The sequence below is a fragment of the Cupressus sempervirens genome, chromosome 11 (genome assembly GCF_028749045.1).
Source record: "Cupressus sempervirens isolate cs-2001-9-10 chromosome 11, ASM2874904v1, whole genome shotgun sequence".
Taxonomy (NCBI): domain Eukaryota; kingdom Viridiplantae; phylum Streptophyta; class Pinopsida; order Cupressales; family Cupressaceae; genus Cupressus; species Cupressus sempervirens.
Window position 1 is genome coordinate 767,116,349 of NC_143128.1, and position 23,878 is coordinate 767,140,226.

At 34.6% G+C, this 23,878-nt stretch overlaps 1 pseudogene; it reads right to left on the bottom strand.

Annotated features, from left to right (window-relative positions):
- Nucleotides 1-10,417: 10,417 nt before the first annotated feature.
- LOC149531868 (deoxyribodipyrimidine photo-lyase pseudogene) lies at nt 10,418-11,678 on the bottom strand (annotated as a pseudogene).
- Nucleotides 11,679-23,878: the final 12,200 nt, after the last annotated feature.

Below are 23,878 nucleotides of genomic sequence, written 5' to 3' on the forward strand. Positions count from 1 at the left end.
ATTCATTAAGAAGGATGTGTGAAAATATGGGGTTATATTGGATATTTTTGTCTAATTCATAAGGTGAACAGACTGAACATGAATGTCTCAACATATGCCATATGTTGATTGATGTTCAAGGATGTGTAATTCTAGAGCATAGGATTGCCCTAATGGATAAGGCACTGGTCATTTGTAGGATCATTAAGTTTTTGCTATATATTGGACATGCTGACTTTTCTCAATATGAATCAATCATTTTCCCTTCATGTTGAAGTGGACATAAAGTTTAAACCCTCACTCAGTTTATGAATAATATCGGTTTGCACCTAGCTATTGTAGAATTTGTGTTGTTTCATTAGCCATTAGGAGATATTAGGGGTTTCATCTACTATCATAGATCCTAATTATGTTTATTACACTGGTTCCATATGTCAGATCTAAAGAGGTTCACCCGCCTAGGTTTTGCAGAGCCTAAAGTAGAAGAAGGTTTATGCCTTATAGTTGGCCCTATGTCGAAAATGGTATATTGATAATGAGAGTTATTTGCCCCTAGATGTGTCATATTCTCATGGGGATAATTGAAAATCGGTAACATTTTCAAACACCAACAAAATGGTGACTCTGCTAGGTAATGTATTGAATTACATTTAAGACAAACCTTGAGAATTTGAAAAGAAGAGATTCAATACATCAGGAGAAGTGCATTAAAAAGTTTCAGCAGTAAGTTCTTTGATGTTCTTTCCAATTTTCTTACTCTGAATCATGCACCCTAGTAAGTTTTTATCCATTTGCAGCAATATTTTGCAAGGTTGAATACAAATTGTGTTGCTAAGAGTGTTCATCTTCAGTCATGTCAACTAGTTGTTGTTTTCAATATACTATTGTAATTCAGAGTCAGAATTGGTGAAAGATGTTTTCTCTCTTTTAAGCATTTTTTAAAAGTTTGCAAAGTTTAACATAGTTGACAATTCAATTTAGATCTGTAGTGTTATGAATCATGTTTAAAATCTTTCTCACAATAGTGAGTGGTGACTCTATCTAAAGGATCTCTGAACCATTGAAGATTGGTGATGTATAAATTGTTTTCAAGAGTTTTTAGTTAAATCAGACAAATCTGAAAGTTGTGTTAAATTTTTAAAATAGGAGAGAGATCTGTATAAGTTTCTGACTAGTAAGTCTCCAAGTGTTGTCTGATTTGCTGTTAAATTTTTTTGAAATGATAAATATGAATCACTGTTGTGATTTCATTTCTCTCCTCAAGGAGATGGTGACTCTATAAGGTTTGATCAATGGTGTAAGGAATTCATGTTAGTACTAGGCAAATCAGCAAATCAGTGGTTTCATGCAGCAACACTTGAGGTATTTTATGCTTTCATATGATTTCTTTTCAATGAAAGTGAGTTCCACATATGTGTTCTCCATCAAGTGAAGTTTTAGCACTAAGAAGAGGAGAATGATTTGATAAGTTTTATGCACTTCATTAGATCAAGTTTCAATTGGTTATATTTAAATTTCGTGAAGTGTGTTTGAAGTGTTCATTTGGTAAAGGGTTGTGAAGATCTGCTACAAGTTATGAATTCTGAAAATGTTTAATGGTGAGTGAGTCTTGAGTTTGAAGAATGTTGAGTTTCATCTCATCTAGTATGCAGCCGATTAGTGAAAATTCTAGATCCATCTCTACCAAGCGGTATATGCCATTAAATTTTAATGGTATTCATGGTTTCCCGAATACTATTCCTTGTAACCTCAAAAAGTATTTCCCTAAGTTTGGTGGAAACCATGAAATTTCAGCCAGTCATCATGTTCAGTTGTTTAGTGACTTGGTTGGTGATTTTGAAATTGCTCATGAAGATGTTCAGATGAAGTTGTTTGTTCGAACTTTAGAAGATGATGCTAGGGATTGGTTTTTGTTTGTACTAGCATGTTCAATTTCATCTTGGGATGAGTTACTGTTATCCTTCATGATGCAGTTCGAAGAAAGAATAAGCATCTCTGATTATTTTGATAAGTTTTTGAATATCCAAGTCAGGAATGGTGAGTTAGTTCCTGAATTTAATATCAGATTTTCTAAGGTTTTAAATGAAATTCCTAAAAGTTACAAACCAGATGATCAAATTTTTTTAGTGGTTTATCTCGATGCATTTGAGAGGAAGATGAACTATCTGTTGAGAGATAAAGAACCCAAGACTTTGCATCAGGCATTCATGACAGCGATAGAGATTGAGAATAACATAAAATATGGCTTAACCCGAAGTCACTTCTCTATAAACATTTTCCGGCAAGATGAAATGCAAAGAAAAAATCAATGTCATATAGAATGTTTAATTTCAGATCAGTAAATAAGTACCCCTGCTATTGTAAATAGTTTTTTTGAAGATTTAGAAATAAAATCATATGAACATGAAATCTCTTTTTTGCAAAGAAGAAATGATTCCATTCGTGTTGAATTAAATGCACATGTCTATGGTGTTACAACAATGAATGAGAGAGTTGATTTACTTGATGAGTTATGCATGCAAGATATAAATCCGGTCATTCATTTTCCAATTGATGATTTGCATTGTGTTAAAAACATAATGAATCAGGAAGAGGAAATGTATTTATCTCAGTATGAGGATAAAGAACCTGGAAGTGATGCATCAAGTGATAAAGATGAAATTGCTGATCCGACATATCATGAAGAAGCATCATGTGAAGACAATCGTGAGACTTGTTGCTCAAGTCAAGAAGAGGATTGTGATAGTACATATGCATCTTCATGTGAATCAGATGCAAACTGGGAAGAACAAAGTAATGATGGAAGTGAGTACTCTTTTTCTAGTAAAGGTATGAATACTATTTCTAAATCTAAAAGTGAGTGTCCATTTTAGAATTGTGTAAATCACTTTGAGATTGAAAGTTATGAAGAAAATGTGTCTACACAATATGAAGACAAAGAGGTTATCTATAAGGACATATTCCCTAATTGTGTGGAAAAATCTCTTGAAGATGTGTATGGTGATGATCAGTATATGAGTGATCCTAAGATTAATGCATCACCACCTATTAGTCAGATAAATGATGATTTGCTTGCAAGACATTTGAATCACCTACATAAAGACAATGAAAGTAACTTTGATTTATATTCTGCATGGTTCTTTGATGGAGTTGATGGTGTGTCCTCTTGTGATGATTCTGTTTTTTCTTTTTCATATGCTCAAAGTGTCCATGAAAGTGATGTTAGAGATGGTTTTAAAGTTTTTACTAATCCATTATATGGTGAGGAGTTTGACATTGATCAGCACATCACTTGTCCTAATGTCTACAAAGGAACTTTGCATGGAGTTATCAAGCCTCTTGTTGAAGAACATGTGGAAGTTTTAGATTTAGAAGGGAATAAGTTTAATGATGATACTTTGTCTTACTGTTGTAAGAGGTCAGACTATTCTTCTTCCAAATATGACAGTGAATATGATCATGATATTGCATCTGATTATGATAACAAGGTGTTTGATGAGACAGTTATAAAAAATCTGTCTATACCTTACAATGATTTTTATGATGAATATTTTAATGTGGTGACTAATCCACTTGCTGATTTTAGAGAATCATTTGGAGATGCCAAATTAGTTTCAGATGTTGATATTGATGACATGTGTGAGTGCAAATTAGATTATTCATTTGATTCCTATCTGGTTATACAAAAGGATACACATTTTGAAGGTATGAGTGGTTTTTTTCCCCAAGTTGAATATGAAGTCTTCATATTCGAGAATGATAACATGCATGAGCCATTAAATGAAGAGAGTTTTCAGTTTCAGTCTAATATGTTTAAGCATGCTGATCATTATTTTCATATGAGCTAATGGTTGAAGATGAAGTAAGTTTTTATATGCATTATGAAAGTAAGAGTGATGATTTTGTTTTGCCAAGTGATTTGTTATATGATGATAATATGATTCGTGAAACTAATAGGAGAAGAAAATTTAGTTTACCTCATGAAAGTTTAGATGAGAATCATGTTTATGACAAAGGTAAATAATTTTACTGAAGTGTGGTGGCTCGGGGCCATCGTGTGTACATAATCTCGGTAGTAGTAGTTATTCCCTTGCTTTCAATAAGCTATTCGAGAGAAGTTCTGAATTTTTGGAGTGGTCTACTTCTCCTAGAGATTTGAAATCTTGCCATGCCTGCAAGGGGCATGCATCCCTAGACAGAGCCACTGTTGGGAGGAAAAATTACACGCTTCATTTTTAGTCCCATTTCAAAATTTGATAAATCAAGCTCCATAAATGCTTGTGTAATCAGTTGTACCTTTAAAGCCCTTAAGGTGTTCAATGTTTTTGACACCTTTCATTCAGTTTGCTTAAATGTTCCATGATGATAAATTGTCATTTTGAGTTATCTGACAAAGTCTTATTTTGAACCAATCCTAAATCTACTCTCTACCCCAATTAATATGCAGAATCTAGTCAAGAACCTATTACTTTATGCAAATTTAGCACATCTTTTGAAATCCTTTAGCCCCTTCTCAATTTCTTGCTTAGGACAAGCCTTTTAAACCTTAGGCAAGTATGAAATAATGTTTTGTTAAATCTATTTTAAGTTTAAGGTAATCATGGTTTATGTGGTTTTAAATCTAAAAGAGTTTCATTTCAAACTTACCATGCAAGTCTCGGTGATCATTGATCTTGTTCAGATCGATGAACCCTGCATTCCCACATTTTCAAGATGAGAAGCCATTAAAAAATGTAGGGAAGCATGAAGAGGGCATGTAGCACAGTTTGATTACATGGGTCTGAAATAATTCAAAGCTTGACTCACTGTTGATCTTGTGCAGATCAACGGATGTCGCTTGCCTGCAAGATGAAGATGAGCATGGTTTAAACAAAGCGGGCAAGCACATAAGTGACATTTGTTCCTTGTGAAGACACAAGGGGTATTTGTACAAATGAATAGGACAAGTTATGAACATCATCGATATGTAAGAGATTGACAGATGAAGCATACCCACATTTTCAAGATGCACAACAGATAAACATTGCAAGAATGCCACTTTGCGATGTGTGGCACAGTGGGACCAAACATGGAAGTAACAATGTCATGGGCACGAAAGTTTTGAATGCTGCAGTTAGGTTTTTCAAAGCTCGTGCATTAAAAGGTGATTTCTCATTGGTCAGGATCATTTTAGTGGGCTGACAAATATTGAAATCTTGAATCACCATTGATTTAAGCTAGCATCAAGGGCTAGCATTTGCACGCATTGTTTAATCTCAATATGTTTTTAATAATGTAGGTAAATAGGTTGTGGAAACGTATCATAATTGACCAAGTCACACCATTTTGAAATGCCACGTGTTTTGTGATAAAGGAATAGTGCAATGGTTATTGAAGAGTTTTCCATCAACCGTTGATCTTCTTTAGATTGACGAAGGGTGCTGGCCCTCTTTATCAACATGCAAGGAGATTAAGGAAAGTGGGAATGCATCATAAAGACATGTGTCCCCCATGATATCAAGTCCTACCTTATGAGCTTACATAGATCTTTCTTGACTATTGATCTTAGTCAAATTAACAGTCGATGCATTTTTGCTTTATGAAGATGCTCGCAAGATACAAAATGCGGGAATGTGCAAGCCTGACACATGGGGCAGACTCAGGTCATTGATTCAATTTAGATCTATGGCTCTTGCACTTTTTCATTTCTTAGAAGCAAGAAGTGCCAACTAAAAGAGGGATTGCACACATGGCTAATTATGATTGGGTTATTTTAGACTAGCTTGTCTAGTGGATTTCGAAGTTATCATGTTCACAGCTTTGGCTTGTAAGATCTTCAAGATTGACAGTGCATATTTTACTATTGAAGGTGGTGTCATTTTGCATATTAATGAGATTTGAAAACCTTCACATGTGAAAGTGAAGAACAAAGTGTAACAAGTAAGATTTTCCCAATTTCAACTTGTACGAGTAGAAATTCATGAGTCACCTCTAAACAGAAACAATTATTGCTAGGATTGAGATAAATTTGGCACGAGTGTCAAGTAGTTGGCTCAAGGATAAAGTGCAGAGTTATAGAGATAAAAAGAAAAGGCTTCAGGTAAGTTTGTATACCATAGTCTCTAAATTTTTTAGTCTTGGTGATTAATTCAAAAGATGATTCTAAAGATTTCACTAAGTTTGAGGGTGTGGATAGCAGAAGGATTGTTTGTTAAGAGTAATTGGTTCTGGGGCACTGATAGTTTGAAAAATGATTTATTTATTTTCAAAGGATGGTTCAAAAAAGGAAAATGGTTAGCTTCATATGCCTATATGGTTTTTTGATAGAGGAAAGCTAGTAATCAAGTGTCATAGTCAAGTCACCAAGGTGGTAAGAAGAACAAGCAATAGACTTGGTAAGCTAACAACCATTTTTAGCAGTAACATCATCTTTTAAACAAATTTTCAAAACATCTTAGTTTGATGCCAAGGTAGCATAAATATTTGAGACCCTATGCATAGTTTTGGAAGAGGGTGAAGAAGATTTTATACCCTTGGGTATAGTCTTTTTCATTTTTAGTGCATGTACCCCCTTTTTGTGTCAGTGGATGGCAAATTTTGGCAGGAAGTTGGTTAAGGAAGCAGATGTGGCTGGGGATCAGAGGATCCCTATTATGTTATTTTTAATAGCCACATTGTTTTTTGGCTTTTGTAGTACATGTTAAGTAATGATTCTATTATTTTTGAAGCCTTGCATGATCAGGAAAGAGTGGGAAGTAAAGATGATTCTCATTCAATAGTCATGTTGACAAAATCCATGAGCCTAGGTTGGTGCATATTTTTCAGAGTTGATTTTGTCATTGATGGGGCGGTCTTAGAAATTGAGCACACAAAAAATTAGTGGTAGAGCCAAGTCAGCAAAAATTTGTAACAAAAAGGAGCCTACAAGAGAATATTTGATGTACGTGATGTTATGTTAATCATTCTTCTTCTTTTTTTGTTATAAACTTGTGATATCTTTTGAAAGGGAAACTTGTTAGTTCTCTATGCATGAAGCTTGTTGCATCTCACAGTATTTAAGTGAGATCCCAGGGCTAGAGAGAGTGTGGTAGGTTGGTTGGTCTTCTATTTTCTAGTTCTTGGAGCTCTGCTCAAGCTGTGAAAGCCACACACCCATCATATCTTGCATGAACAACATATGGATTTCATATATAGTTCTGATAGAGTAGTGTGATCTTGTATCTTGTTTTATGCATTCCTAATGTACTTATTTCAAGGAGATAAATACAATGTGTAGAAGGTTTTTAATTTCAATATAATTCTATCTCCTTTCTTGTTGAATTTGTAATTTTATATGTTCAAGAACAAAGAGCTTGAATCTATTTGCAATTGCATGGTTGTATGTTTGAGGTTTTCTTGGCTTTGACTCAAGGAGTCATATAATTTCTTGTGGTTTCAGACAAGGTTGCAGATTCATTAAGAAGGATGTGTGAAAATATGGGGTTATATTAGATATTGTTGTCTAATTCATAAGGTGAATAGACCAAACATGTATGTGTCAACATATGCCATATGTTGATTGATGCTCAAGGATGTGTAATTTTGGAGTATAGGATTTCCCTAATGGATAAGGCACTCGTCATTTGTAGGATCATTAAGTTTTTGTTGGTTATTGTACATGCTATCTTTTCTCAATATGAATGAATCATTTTCCCTTCATGTTGAAGTGGACATAAAGTTTAAACCCTCACTCAGTTTATGAATAATATCGGTTTGCACCTAGCTATTGTAGAATCTGTGTTGTTTCATAAGCCATAAGGAGATATTAGGGGTTTCATCTACTATCATAGATCTTGATTATGTTTATTACACTAGTTCCATATGTCATATCTAAAGAGGTTCACCCACCTAGGTTTTGCAGAGCCTGAAGTAGAAGAAGGGTTATGCCTTATAGTTGGTCCTGTGTCTGAAATGATATATATATATAATGGGAGTTAGCTGCCCCTAGATGTGTCATATTCTCATGGGGATAATTGAAAACTGGTAACATTTTCAAACACCAACACCCTCCATACACCTAGAAAGCCTATTAGAACATTAAAGCATTTACTTAACTCCTTGAGTCAACAGCAACATCAGATTTGATACACACCTCATCCAAGATGTCTTATATCAACTAAACTTTGTTCACTCAATCACAAAGCCAATAACATATGAAGAATCAGGAGATAGAATAAAATAATGTAGATAATTAATTGTAAATCTCCTTTGTATTCTTCCTTGCAAAGATCAAATATACAAACTGGTAACACTAAATGAAACTCTAAATAATTCACATGATCTAGCATCAAATTCCATTTATCTTAGAATAACAAGATATGAAAATAAAAAGAAATCTACATAGGTGTGGGTGTATGGCCTTCACTGCTAGAGCTCAACTCAATAGATAGGAAGTAAAACCATCAACAACCATGGTTTCATAGTAAAACACTGAAACCTTGCTGGTATCACAGAGAAAACTGCCAACCCCAACAAAGAAAGAGAAAGAGAATGATATAGGAGAAAAGAATTCCTAGATTTGATCAAACAATGACAAGTGCCCCCTCAGAATTCTTTCCCAAGAAGCTGAAAATATCTCTCTAATCTCTCCCCTCAAGTGAAAAATAAAATCTTCATCATTTGGCCTCTACATGTACAAAATATCTAAGATATTTGATAGAAAGAATAACGGATTTTGATTCCTAATTTGAACTCAAAACAACAGCAAAAAATTAGATAAAATTGAACTCTAAAGGGATGAAAACTTTTCTAGAATTCATTTTGGCATCAAGAGACTCCAATATATGTTCCCCAACCAATTTTGATGATCCATAATGAATTCTACCCATTCCATTAAGAATGCTCCAAAAAACACAAAATTGCTTATAACTTGAACTAGTGAAGTTCTACTCAAAAACTAACCTCAAAAATGGAAAATTTGTTTCCTCCTAGTTCCAACAGTATACTACACTGCCTATTTTGGACTAAAAATGTCTCTATTATGGCCATTTGAAATTCAGCCTCTTAGACTGAATAAGAGAAAAATGAAAAATTTAAAATTTTATATATTAAAAACTATATAAAAACCTTAAAATCATTTAAATTTTTCCAAATGCCTTTGAATTGTTTGATTTTCATTTTAACTCTAGAAATTTATTTCTATTTCTCCTTATCTCTCTAATCCTATCACACCACTTGTTAATCTTCTATTGACCATCACCACTTGCAACATTTTTAATTAATTAATTAATTAATTAACCCCTTTTCCCGTAGCACCAAAGGGCTTCTAGGCTTTCCTTTATATTCTCACATTGGGACTTATATTAATAATTTATTAATATTTCCAATATCCCCATAGCATCATGAGCATTTGAAACTTCCTTTACACTCATACGTTTGAAGTTTTCTTTATGCCTTTATGACCCTAGTGTAGCATCGGGAAAACTTTATTCTATCCTTACACTCTTACAAGCCATGCGTAATATCAGGGATCTTCAAAAAAATTTCTATGCCCACATAGTATGAGATATTTTTGTAACACCAAAGGACTACCAATTCTCACCTTTCACTCTTATGTTAAGATGCCACATGGCACTTTCCTCCTGTGGAGTATGGTCAAAACCTTACCTCTTGGTCACTACTAGCTATCCGGGTCAGACCCACCATACAACTGATGGCTTGTGAAAGGTGTGTGTCTTTGAGTTACTTATTCATTGTGTACAATACTATTTAGACACTACAAAACCTATCATATTCCCAATGTGGGATAAATGTTTAGTTGAACTATGGATGGCATTTTCTTTTCCAAGGTTGTCAGCTTTCCTTTTGACTGTAGATGTGGATGCCTCTTCTTGCATTCACCTCCAAACTTTCCAAGCATGCCCTCTACATTGTCAATGGCTTCTCCTTTGCATGGTCTACAAATTCCTTCCTTGCTCAATGTGGGAAGTTCACTTTTATTTAAAATATGCCCATGTACTTCCCCTTATTACTAAAAATGATCCATTTCAACATACATCAACTTCTTCTCTTTGGTTGCTATGGTTTCTAGCTTTTCTTGCTATGTGGTACTCTTTTTAGTGTGTTCCAAATGCCTTTCCTACTTATCTATGTTCTTTTTTATGCTCGTGGTGCCTTAGGCATCTTCTTTTTGTTCACACAAGTTCTCTTTTTCTATGGGTTGCTCTTTTTAAAATATTTTCACACACTGCTTCTTCAACCAGTGGCTTCTCCTTTGACCAACGCTATAGAGAATGACTATGGCTCATTTCATTAATACTCTACCCTTTGCATGGGCTTTCCTCTTTTATATGCGATGTAGATTTATCCTTTTCTATGACACCTCCCTTGTTCTCCTTCTTGGCAACTTCTTGATCAATCAATTTGGCTACTGTAGGTCTTTGACCACTCCCTCTACCTTTGAACTACATGGTGTTCATTTTTAACCTATGAATTTGAATGTTGGTGAATTCCTTTTAATGCATGGGTTCCTTCTATCTAATGCTACTTTAAAAATGTGGATCTTGCCATTCAAATATATAGCTATTGCAAGAGCTTCTTCTAGTCCTTTAGTTCACTCAAGAATTTCTTTGGCCTAGTACACTTGCATGAAACCATACATTTTCCATGGTAAACCATATATAATTGAGAAGCTTTCTACATAAGATCAGCTATTTTTTCTTTTTTCAAGTTGTTCCTTCATGTAGATATGTTCTCGCTTATCAGATGCATGATCCATCAGAGTCTCACGAGCCCATTCCTAGGCACCTTGTAGATTATCATAATTAGGCTAGTAGAAGCAAAAATTATCTACAAGTTCCCTCCTTATGACCAATTCTTCAAGGAAAGCATTTGAAAATTTGGGATAAGCTTTCCTAAATGCATAAGCCTCTAAAGCACATCTTTGTGAAGAAATATGGCCATAATGCAAATAAGGAGATAGTCCAAATAAACCAGTTGGCTTTGAAGGATCATTCTGATCATCAAAATAGTTTTTTACTTGGTTTTCAAAAGTCCATTCTTTTTCTCAAGTAAAACCTCCTTAGCTGCATCTTCTCCAAGTTCACACCAATAAAATTTAGGAACTTTTGCTCCCTTCTTGAGAACATTATTAAGTAGAGTATCCCAATCTATGTCCACAAGTGGCTTAGAGCACCATTTCTTATTGGGTCCTTTGACATCAAGAAATTGTACAAGGAACTCTAGAAGCTACTTTTGGATCTTTTCTCTTATGGTACATGCACCATACTCTAGTTTGTCAGATGCTTTTCATATTGGCACAACATTGTGGGCATCTACCTCATGAATAGTAATACCCTCAGGTATTCTTTTGAAAATGGTTTCCCTCCATACTTGACCTATAGGTAAAGATGAGAAATCCATGACCAAAAGAGAAGCACCAAATCTTTGCGAAAAATTGGGAATGTTCTCCTCTACTTTGCCCTAGATTCTCCATTTTAATAATTTTTTAGGCCATTTTTTTGAATTTAGTAGCTTGCCTCCAAGGTACTGCCAACTGGAAAGAAGCCGTGAATTCTAGCTCTAACTTATATTATTATGTTCTCTATCAGAGATTAAATTTAACCCATCATTCTAGTCAAAAAGTCCATTTTCAATGCTCCCATTCCTATGACTGACATCATCTTTTTAACATCCTCATCAAAGATAGGGTGATCTGCCTTGTATACAATCCATGAGATCATTGCTTTCCTAAAAACCATGTAGTTGTAACCCAAACAATAGATTTTGATGAAGGTCCTCAACCCTTGATGCTTGTACCCTCTCTTGACAAGTCAAACCTTTAGTTTGATATTCATTTCTTGGACAAATGTACACATTCTAATTATTCTTTCCTATAATTTGATCTCTAAACAAAAATTGGCATGTTCATCTCTCTCCCCATCACCAATGCTAACTTAAAACATTGTTAGATCAAGACATTCTAACAAAAAAAATCCATTCTAATTCCTTTTTAAATTATCTTGAAAATCCAACAACACCCTATCACTCTGATAAGATTAGTCGTGCCCCAAAGTGGGTCTGGCTAAAAAAAAATCATTTTCAAACAACTGAATCATAAAATTAATCTTCAAAACATCTTGAACTGATTAAAATCAAATGTGACCACTGAACAATCATTTACGAGTCATTTTATCACTCTTTTACAAACTATCAATTTTGAGTTAGGAGGTCCTTTGACTGGCCTTAAAAACTGACACAAACATCTAACCAAGCTATTAAAAATAGCACACTGATTCTTTTTTCCACATACTTTTACCCTTTTGAATCTTTTCTCATGATGAATTCTAAGTCAAAATATATTGACCATCAAAGTTAACCTCTTCGAATTGCCTACATGAAAACATGTTAGAAAATAATAAATTTCATTCAGATTTGGCTTTGAAAACTGTTTAAATTGACACTTGGGAAAATGAAACTTGGGGCATTGTTTTACTATCATGAGGAAAACATAAATCTATGATTAGGGCTCATGATGAATAATTGGGTGCAAATGGCGAGCAGTCAAAGTGGGCTACTCAAAATTTGCAGACTAGAAACACTAACATAAAACATTTTTTGGAAACGAAATGCACCTAGAAAAGTGTGTAGATGGATTTGTCAAAAAATTCAAACTAGCACACTTGGAGTATTTTTGGAGTAAAAAATAGTGGTACAATCCATTCAATCTCACCAATCATGGATTTGGAGATATGACATCATGAACAGGGGTTCCAACAAATGTGCATCTTTTGACACCAGCAAAACTTTATAAATTGAAAACATAATCTTGTTTGAAAATTGATCAAATAGATTTGTCATAAGCTCAAATTTGAAACATAGCAAATATCTGACCTCAAAAATGCAATACAAAAGGAATTTTCTCATTTTGGTCAATTGGAATTATGAACATTTTGCAAATGCATGAAAACAATGGTAGGTCATAAACAAATAGATTCGAAACCTAATCAAACGGATTCAAAATCACTTGAAACTTGGAACATAGGTTCTTTTATATGCATATTAAATATTCCCAACACTTAAAGTCATAAAAAATTTATGGGTTAAAGATATTCAACGGAAAACTGGGCCTCCTATCACTGTTTGAAACTTAAGCAAAAATTCAGAATTGACAAGTGCTCAAAACAAGACTTCACGAAATGGCTTGAAAAGTTAATTTATCCTCATGGAACACACAAACATGCTAAATGAAATTTTTTAGAAACATTAAACACCTCATGGGACTCAAAGGTACAGCCAGGTACATATGCATCAAAAAGCATTTATAGGGCTTAATTTCTCAATGATACTCAAAATTGGGGCTACAATTTTGAGCACCAACAATATGGATGGAATGGATGGGATAACCAAGAACAATGACATATGAAAGAACGATAGAAGTATGTTGGAGTATGGATGGAGGATAGAGGAAATGAATCTAATAAGGATGAGGGATACAAGATATGGATAGGGTGTCAAGATCAAATATTTGAAAGGATGGGTGGAGTATGTAGGATAATGGATGGATATGAAAGGTGAGCATGAATAGATGAAAGGAATAGGATAGTCAAGATCAAAGATGGAAATTATGATGGATGATAGATTGAACTATGAAAGGTATGTAAGGCAATGTGATATGGATTAAGCTTACCCCTAGTGTAGAGTGTAAGTGGAAGAGGAAAAGTGAATAGATGGATAAGTGGACTTGAAAGATACTAAATATAAAGGGAGAACTTACAAATCTAGATATATGGATGGTATCCCTTGAATATTATTTCTCATTCTTTATTATTTTTAAGGAATTTTTACTATTTTCTCACAGATGTTAGTAGGATAGTGAAAAGTATGATGAAATGGTTTGGGAAATGGAGGACAAGGACTTATGAAAAAGTTTGGAGTAAGGAGGTGAAATGGTTGGGTGGAAGACATGGTTGATGGATGCTAGGTTGGAAGACATGTTAATGAATGGATGAAAGAGGTGGAAATATCTCCATTGACACACACCATGAAGGGTGATGAAAAGGAGAATGTTTTGGAGGATATGTAGGGGAAAGTTTGAATGTTGGGATATAGGAACCCAAAATGGATGAAGGAGATGATGGATTCAAGATGGTCGTTTTGGGTATATAAGAACCGAAAATGGATTTGGAAAATGGAAACTTTGATGATTTATGAATGAGGGAAGCCTTTGAATTAGCAAGATCGGATTTCATTTTGAAGTTTTCTTTGAGATTCATTGCTTCATTAAGTAGCTTTGGAATTCACATAATTTTTGCACTTTTTATTTTTAGCCTTTCTAGTATTCTAATTTTTTCTTGCCTTTGGATCACATTTTTCTTTTTTTGAACATGTCTTTTAGAGGTGACATGTTGATCCTTGGATTTTTGTGGATATTTAGCTTGATTCATTTTATCTTTGGTATCCAATTTTCTTCCATTGGCCATGATACAGGTGTATGAGGAGAAATGGGATGGAGAGCTTATGGATGGTGAACATTGGAATGAATTCAAGGATGTGTTCCTTTGCTAATCTTGATTAAGAGCATGAGGGGATGAAGTAGAAAACATGGATATTATGGATGGATGTATGTAAGGGTCCAAAATGGATGGAAGGGATGAGAGGCTTGACTTTGCAACATAAGGACCCAAAATGGATGGAAATGAGAAAGGAGTGGGAATATGGATATAAGGTCCCAAAATGGACTTAGAATATGGATGATGGTAAAATTTAGGTTTGGATGGAGTAATTTTGGATTTGGAAGGAGTGAAAGGTGTAGCAACATCTTTAGACATTATTTTTTCAATGGGATACTTATCATTTTCAATACAAGATGTGAGTCTATGTATATGGGGTTCATGAGTGGATTAGATAGGTATGATAGGGTCATGTGAAGGATTAGGATCATGAGGGGATTATGAGGGATAATAGGATCTAGAGATGGATTTAGATCATGAAATGCAAATGAAGGGGTACTTTGATCTTGACTTAAAAGAGGATCATGTAGTGGGATCATCTAGTGGGATAGGATCATATAATAATGTGGCTGAAATGGAATGTTTTGATCTTGATAGGGAGGAGAGCTAGTGGATTTCGTAGAAGGAATATCTTCATGAGATGGAGAATCTATGGATATTAACTCTTGAGACATAATGGAATTAGTAGTGTGCATAGTTCATGGAATGTCTTGATCTTGCTTATGAAGGGGATCATGAGGTGGACTAAGAGGGATACATGGATCTTGAGGGATAAGGGAATAATGGGATGGAGAAATGATTAGATCTAGAGGAGAAAAGGAATCCATAATGGCATGCTTTGGAGGAAGGACTTGAGATGGAATTGGGTGTATGACTTTGGGTGATTGGATCACTTTATTTTTGTTTTTATACTTAGACAAGGTTTCTATTGAGATAAACCTATTACAAGGTGGGGATGATGTTGATTTTGGAGGATTAAGATTGTGTGAAGGTGGAGGTATGGGTAGGAATTGGGATGATGGTTTTGGACATTAAGCTCAAAGTGTGGGGAATTACATTGAGGATTTGGGTTGGTTGGATGGAACATAAGGATTATGGTCTTCAAAACTTGGGGGAATAGGACATATGTCTTGGAAAGTAGATTTTTTCTTTTGATTTGCTAGGCTCACAATAGAATTCTTGAGTTCCTCAATTTCTTTGGCAATGAAATTTTTGTTTGAGGAATTGTGTGGACTATTAATGGAATTGTATGTGGTTGAAAGATAATAAGGTGGATTTTCCTTGTCAAAGATAAAAGAACAATGAACATGAGATAGATTAAAATTAGATATGAAGTTATGAGGATTGAATTGATGTGGGGTTTGTACTAGAGGTGTGACTCCATATTTCCTTCGAAGGTCCCCAACCATTTGGTTAAGCCAATTTTTATCCATGGAACTTATATGAGGGGTGATGAAATATTTTATGATGGATGAAGTATGACCTTAGGACTAGGAGAAATTTTAAAAGTTGTGTTTGATTTGATTTGATTTGATATTGCATGAAATTTTGAGATAACATTGATAAGATTTTGATCATTAAAGATAACTCATATTAAAGTCTAAGGATTATGATAGTGCTCCTATGTCCAAAGTGAAATATTTTATGAAAATTGAATTAGAAGAATATTTGAATAGATGAAGAAAGATTGATTGATTTTGGATTGAAGATGTAAATAGATTTGACTTAGGAATTGATTAGAAAAGAATGAATTTGACAAGGGATTGGATTAATAATCATGAGGATGAATAATTAAATGGGGGAATTGGATCTTGATCTGGATTATGAATCATGACTAGGATGAAGATTATAAATTTGATTCAATGATTAGGAAAATGATTAAATGATTAGGAGGTTTGAGATTGATTAAGATTTTGAGGAATGATTTGAATGATTAAGATAAGAGATGCATGATGGTGATAAATTTTTTGGATAGAAGGAGTGGCATGGAATTGATGTACACAACTTGACTAAGAGGAATTAAAACAAGATCTTGTTGTTTTTTAGATTTTCAGATTTTTTTGAATTTTGAAATTTAATGATGTTTTTGGATTTTTTGTAAACATAACATGCAAAAGCATATAATAAAATATCTACAAGAAAAATTAAGATGGTGCATCCCCTTCAAATGGGGAGGTTTTTGAATTCTTAGCATGTCAAACACACCAACAAACCTATAAGGTTTTGACTAGGATATACAAGCTTAGCTAGGGGTGTCCTTGATATATGCAAGGTACATGAGGCCCAAATCTATAGATGAAAGAAAATAATACCACACAACTGGGAGGAGAAGGTAACCCAAATCTCCACCTTCACTTCGCAAAGGTATAAAGTTCTTTGGGGCTTAGCTAAGAGTGATACAATTTTACTTCCAAGAGAGCTATCTTTTGATTCACCTCTCGATATTTATACTCCAATAGAATGCTATAGTTGAGGTCATTCCAAGGGGTGATGAAATCCACAAGAAGGCCTCCTAAAGAATGTAAAATTATTTCTTGTGTGTTGGTGCTTGAAAATGTTGTAGGTTTCCAATTATCCCGATGAGAATATGGTATATCTAGGGGCAAGTAACTCCAATTTTCAACATACTATTTCAGACACCAGACCAACTATAAGGCTTGACCCTTCTTCTACTTTAGGCTCTGCAAGACCTAGGTGGGTAGACCTCAAATTCAATTGATATCATACCAGTTCAAAATATATCTTTGAATCTATTTAGCAAATGAAAACCCCTAAATCTCCTAATGAATTATGCAGTAGCAAAGAAGTGCAGTGGTAAATTACAACTCTATGGAATGCACAAGCTAAGTGAGGGTTAAACTGTTCTAGCTCTTCAACATAAAATATAAAGATGATTTGAATTTGATTTTGATTTTATGTGGGTGGGGAAAGTGGATGAAAACCAAGTATAGACAAAAAACTAATGATCCTATAGCTGATCAGTGTCTGATCCATTGGGCAATTCATGAATCTCCCTCGTGCATTTTGGATATCTGATACTTATTCATGTATTCAGATATATGATCTATCCATTCACCTTGTAAATAGATATCAATGTTCAACTTAAATCTCATTCTTACCTGATATCCTCCTCAATAAAACTACAACCCTATTGAATCTCTGAAGAATTTACATAATTCCTTGAGTTACAAGCAACAATGAAGCAACATACAACCTAAAGGGACTGCAACTATGACCTAGGCTATCTGTTAAAGACCATAAAACATCACAGCTCAACCAAGAAAGGAGACAAGATTTAAATTGAAACAAAACACTTGTTGTTCCTTGTATTTATTTCCTTGAAATAATACATTCAAATGCATGAAATTGACTCACAAGGAACCTAATAAATTAGACTGTTCAATGAACAAATGCTATCATACAAGAGAGAAAATGGCGAGAATGAGAAATTGATTGGATGGGAAGGGAGTATCACAACCAAAGCAAAGATTCATTTTTTGGAACCAACACATCCCAAATCTTCCATTTAGAATTCATCAATTCCAGGGCAAGTTCTACTAAATGCCTTCATTCCAGAGAAACTTTCCAATATTTTCCAACCTCTACAAAAGAGAAGAGAAAAGTATAAATAGAAAGGAAGCAATTCTAAGATTAATTATGCAAATGATATGTGTCCCTTCAGAATTCCTTCCCAAGAAGATCGAAAAAGCCTCTTTCTACCTTCTCTCTATAACTGCACATCAAATCCCATCATTTGGCCTCTACAAGGCATAAAGAATCTCAGATATTTTGATTGGAAGAAATAACTGATTTCTGATATCAAAATTGAACACAAAGTAAAAGTAAAAAATCAGTTGAAAATGGCCTCAAGAATGCAAAATAATCATTTCTAGCTTATCTTTACCACATTTAGGCTTCAAAAGGTCTTCAAATCTGCTCTTTAACAAACTCTGATGCTCAATGATCAAATTTGCCTGTTCTGCTACCAATGCCCTAGGAATAAAAAATTGGCTTATATCTCAAATTGATGGATACTTGTGCACAAACTAACTTTATAAATGAAAAAATCAGCTCTTCTCGGTTCTAATGGTATATTGGAGTTCCAATTTTCAATAAAAAATGCTCAGGTTATGGTCCTCTAAAGTTTCAGGCTCACATTCACAGGTTTGCACACATTTTGCAAAAATTTAAACTTTTCATAAACTTCAAGCTATATTAAAGTTTAGACATGATTTAAATGACCTACACATTTAGAAACTAATAAAATATTAAAATTTATGTTTTCTCAAATTTTTTCCACCATTCTCCATTCGGGTCAAACTTAGTTTGACCATCTCGCCACATGTCATCATGTGATTGGCTTAGGCTTATACAATTGGGTGCCACATCATTGCCTTCTCATCATGCCACATCATACTCACTATGTTGCTATACTAATGGGTAAGCAACTTCTTCTTAGTGACATAGCGATGGCCCTCTGATCTGCCATGTGGCTCGATCTTGCACATCTGAGATATCTATCTACCACATCATGATCTACCTTGGAAATTGTGTCACGTGGAACCTTGTGATTGGGCTGAAAATTTGCATCATCACTAACTCATCCTATCGGCTACCACTTGTCGCATTTTGGTGCATACAGATCTACAGGCGGGACCCACGTTGCATTTTACCTTGGCTTTTACTTTCACTAGGTTTCAAAGGTTTTTCAGTGACTTGCTATGTCGCTAGTTGGAAAACCTGAGATTTTTTGGCATGCGAGGTAGCAACTAGCCAGATTTTCTAACTTTGTTGGCAGCTCATTCCTACTGATGTCATCAAATCATACATGCATTTGCGTTCAAAATTTTGGCTTTGACTAAATCCATCTGGCCGACCATGGGCTAAGGTCCACTACATCCTTCACGCCTTTCAAAAGGTAGTCTCTTTTAAGAAATCTCATTGTTTGTGTGTTGTATTTAAAAGACTAAATGGATTCTTATCCCATGAATGTGGGATTAAACATTTCAAATGTGCTACTATCGACTTCCTTTTTTATTCCTCACGTCTGGGTTCTCTTCTTAGGCTTCCACGCAGGGCTCTTCTTAACAAGGCATGGATGACCTTGGATGGTTCCCCATTTAAAATGCTACATTTTCCTTTAAATATGCTAGCTCTGAATGTTTTTGTTCTTTTAAAAAAAAAAAAAAAAACTTGTGGCTTTGACCTTGCTTGCATGGATCTCCTGCTACCTAGGAAATCTCTCTGCATGAGTTGCCTTTAATCAAGACTGATGTTTCCTTTTTTTGTTGGGAGTGGAAGCCTTTTAGAAAGCTACAACTCCATTCCTTTTAATTTATTTTCCAACTGCTCTATTTCAAAACTAATTCCTCAAGCCGCTATGGGTTTCTTTTTCATCGTGTGGATTGTCTTGTTTCTTGTTGCACTTTCTCTTTCAAAAAAAGGGAACTTTTTCTCTTGGACATGTATGGAGCTTCTATTCAAGCCATCCCCCTTTTAAAATTGCTACCCCTACCTTCAACTAGAGGCTTTTGCTTTTGACTGCACTTTCTTATGTCTAATCTTCCTATCATGCCTTTTCATGTGTCTTTCTGCAGGATTGGTTTGAAAACCACTGACTCTATCCTGTGTGTGTTGGCATGGAGTGTTTAAACTTTGAAAATTATCCCTTTTATACATTGCATGGGATGCCTAATCTTTAATGCTAGCTTCTTCTAATTTTGGGTGGCTTCATTCTTTAAAGTCATCTCCTCTTTTCAAGTAGGTGCTTGCTCTTTTATGTTGATGTGGACTGTGAATTCTTCTTATCCTACTGGCAGCATGGGCTTTATCTATTACTTGATGCATGGGTTCATTGTTCTTTGGTTGCATGATCCTCTAATTTTTCTTATCACTATTGGGTCTCATGTTTCTTCCTTTCTTCTATGCCTTTCTTTTTCCTACATGCTTCCTTTTGTAACCTTCATTCTCCCCTGAATTAGAACCATACATATATTTTACTACTTCTATTTTTCAAATTGGGTTGTGTACAACATCAACCTTGAAGGACTTAATATCATCATCAACGTAACTTTCTCTTGAAAAGGATCTCCTCAATTCTATCATCACATTCAATATGAGACTGTAAAATAGTGACCATGCGATGAACATTAGAGCACCTTTCTAAATAAACTGGCAAAGGATGTCTATGATCCAATCTCCCTGGTCCATATTCAGTTCCTTCTAATGGATAAGCTATCTAGCTATTCCTTCTCCTCTGAGAATAATCAAGACTGCGATCAACATCATCCCTATTGTATTTATGATATTCAGTTCTTTTTAGTTCTGAACCTTCATGATGACCATGCTTTTTGCTAGGGTGACTAACCAGCAAGCCGGTCAAAGAATCTCAATCATTTCTTGATCGTCTAGGTCCATAATCCTTCCTTTTTGACACATTAGGTGCATGAGCATCCCTCCTATTTGAACCCTCAACCATGGAATGCATGTCGTGTTCAGTCTTCCTTCTTAGTTCAATATTCTCATGTAGACTGCTCATGAGCTACCTATGGAGAAACCATGGGCATTAAAAGACGTGAGTTGCCTTTCTTTTAAATTAGCTTCCTTGCCTACTATTGGGCTCCTTCTTGTCTTCAATCTATGGGTTCTCCTCCTTAGTTTTAATGTTCTTCCTCATATGGCATCGATAACCCAAAGTTTGCAAATGAATCAACTTCTTTATATTTAGGAAGGATCACACTAATCACAATCTATTTGAGGTCTATAACACATAAGTCTATACCATCTATAGGATATTCAACTAGTCAAATTACTAGTCGAATTAGTCTTTAATTGAACAAGTTTACATCTATACTTAGTGTCACATTTTATAGATAAGTACTAGATTTTATAGATCACTTGTATTTCTTGAATAGATTGCATTTATAGATCGTCCACCATCACGTTTCATATCTCATATAATCAAGTGAAATTAGTCAGGCTCCAAAGTGGGTTTGACTAAAACAAATTTCATTTCCAAAAAATTGAGCTCTCAAATTGACCTACTAAACATCTCAAACTGATTAGAATCAACTTTGATCATTGAACCATCAATTGAAACTCATTTTACCACTGATCTACAAACTATCATTTTCATGCTAGGAGGTCCTTTGACCGGCATTAAAAACTGACCCAAAACCTCTGACTAGGCTTTGAAAATTGGCACACTAACTCTTTGTTCTTCATTCTTACATCATATCAAATCTCATCTCATGAAGAATTCTCAGTCAAAAGATATTCACTGTCAAAGTTTCCTTCTTGGAATTACCTGCAAGTAAACATGTCAGAAAACACAAATTGGGTTTGGATTTGGCTTTGAAAACTAAGTAAACTAACACTTTGGGAAATGAAACTTGGGGCGTTGGTTCATTTTCATGAGGACAGTATGGATCTATGATTTGGGCTTATCAAAAATAATAGGGCACAAATGGTAATTAGTCAAAGTAGGCTACTCAGAATTGATGACTGGAAATAATGGCAAAAAAATATTTTTTGCAAATGGAATTGACCTGGGAAATTGTCCAAATGGATTCATCATGACTTGAAAATTGGCACACTTAAATTATTTTTAGAGTAAAACACATTGGTACAATCCATTTTATCTCACCTATCACAAATTAGGAGTTATGATGTCATGAACAGGGACACCAAACAATCTACACTTTATGACACCAGTAAAAAGATAGAAATTCAGTTTGGAATCACATTTGAAAACTGATCAAACAGATTCGTCATAAGCTGAAAATTGAAACATAACAAGTCTCTGACATCTACAATTCAAAAAAAAAGGAATTTTCACATTTTGATCAACTGGGAAAAATTTATAACTCATCAAATAGGGAATCCCAAAATTTAGAAATAATTGTGAAGGCATGAAAATAATGGCTGACCAACTTTGAGGGATTCAAAACCTAGACAAATGGACTCAAAATGACTCAAAATCTAAAACATAAGTTCTCAAGTATGGACACTAGATACTCCCCAAAGTGGTGGGTCATGACACATTACTGGGTGTGAGATATTGACTTACAAACATAGCCTCCAGTCATTGTTCAACATAGGTGAAAATGTAGATTTCACAAATGCTTGAAATGGGACTTCATGAACTCATTCAGAATGGCAATTTAACGTCATGGAACATGTAGACACACTAAATGAAATTTATTAACAACATTGAACACCTTACGGGGCTCAAAGGTACAACCAGGTACATAGGCATCAAAAAGTGTTTATAGGGCTCAATTTCTCAATGCTACTCAAAATTGGGAAGTCAATTTTGAGTCCCAACATTGTCTACTCAAGATCACCTGAAGGCATGAGAGCAAAGAATACATAAGCGGTCTTGGGTTAAAAGACACTTGTTCTTGTTAGAAATATAAGAGGAGTAAATGAGAGGGGAGGGGTGAATTAGTTACTACTAAAATATATCCCAAATCCCTTAGCTGTTAGTCCAAATTATAAACTAAAACTAAATATTGTTGGTGTTTGGTAAACATATATAAAATACTGTAACTCGTTAAATCTTGAATGTGTTAACTTTGCAGATCTTAAGATATTGTCAGTGATTAGTTAATCTTAATTACAAGGATGAAATAAATAACATGAACACATATAACACCAATATTTAATGTCGAAACCCAATATGGTAAATGTAAGAATTTTCCTTAGGGAAAAATTCACCCAAGACCAAGGAACTCAAACATAAGCACAATAGTAGAGCAAAGAGAGAGTATGATTAGAATGATGATATATTCATTCAATATGCCATATGAAAGTACACTAGGAGTGCCTATATATAAAGGCCTCTGGAGAGCTTCTAGACTGCATAGAAGTCAGCAACATGATAAGTCATACAACTAGACACATGTCAACTAGATATGGATTATCCTCCATTAAGCACAAAATTAAGTTCAATGATGAGAGGATAAGCCTACAATAGTATAGCATACAAATTAATGTTGTAGACAACATGTGTTGAATTAGAGTTGCGTACTTCTGTGTTTTCAGTATGACAACTCATGAGAGTACACAAACTCTTAAGTGTCTCACCTAAATAAATAATAAAATAATACATTAACTTAAGTAAACTTAAGTAAAGTGTAAATAGTAAATAATTATTTACACCAACACCCCCCCTTAAGCACAACTTAGGGGAATGCCTTGAAGCTTATGAAGTCTCAGATGCAATTCATGATGGATCCTAGCTACTAGGCCATGTTAGGTACCCATGTACATAATGAAATGAAATCTCTCATAAAGCAAAGAAAGAGGGAAGACATCATGGGAAAAACCCTTCCCCAAAAAGAGAGATGAAAAACACATATGATGTATGGATAGATGGAGTAGTCAAGACCCCCCATTATGACATACATCTAGTATATACATAAGAGAAA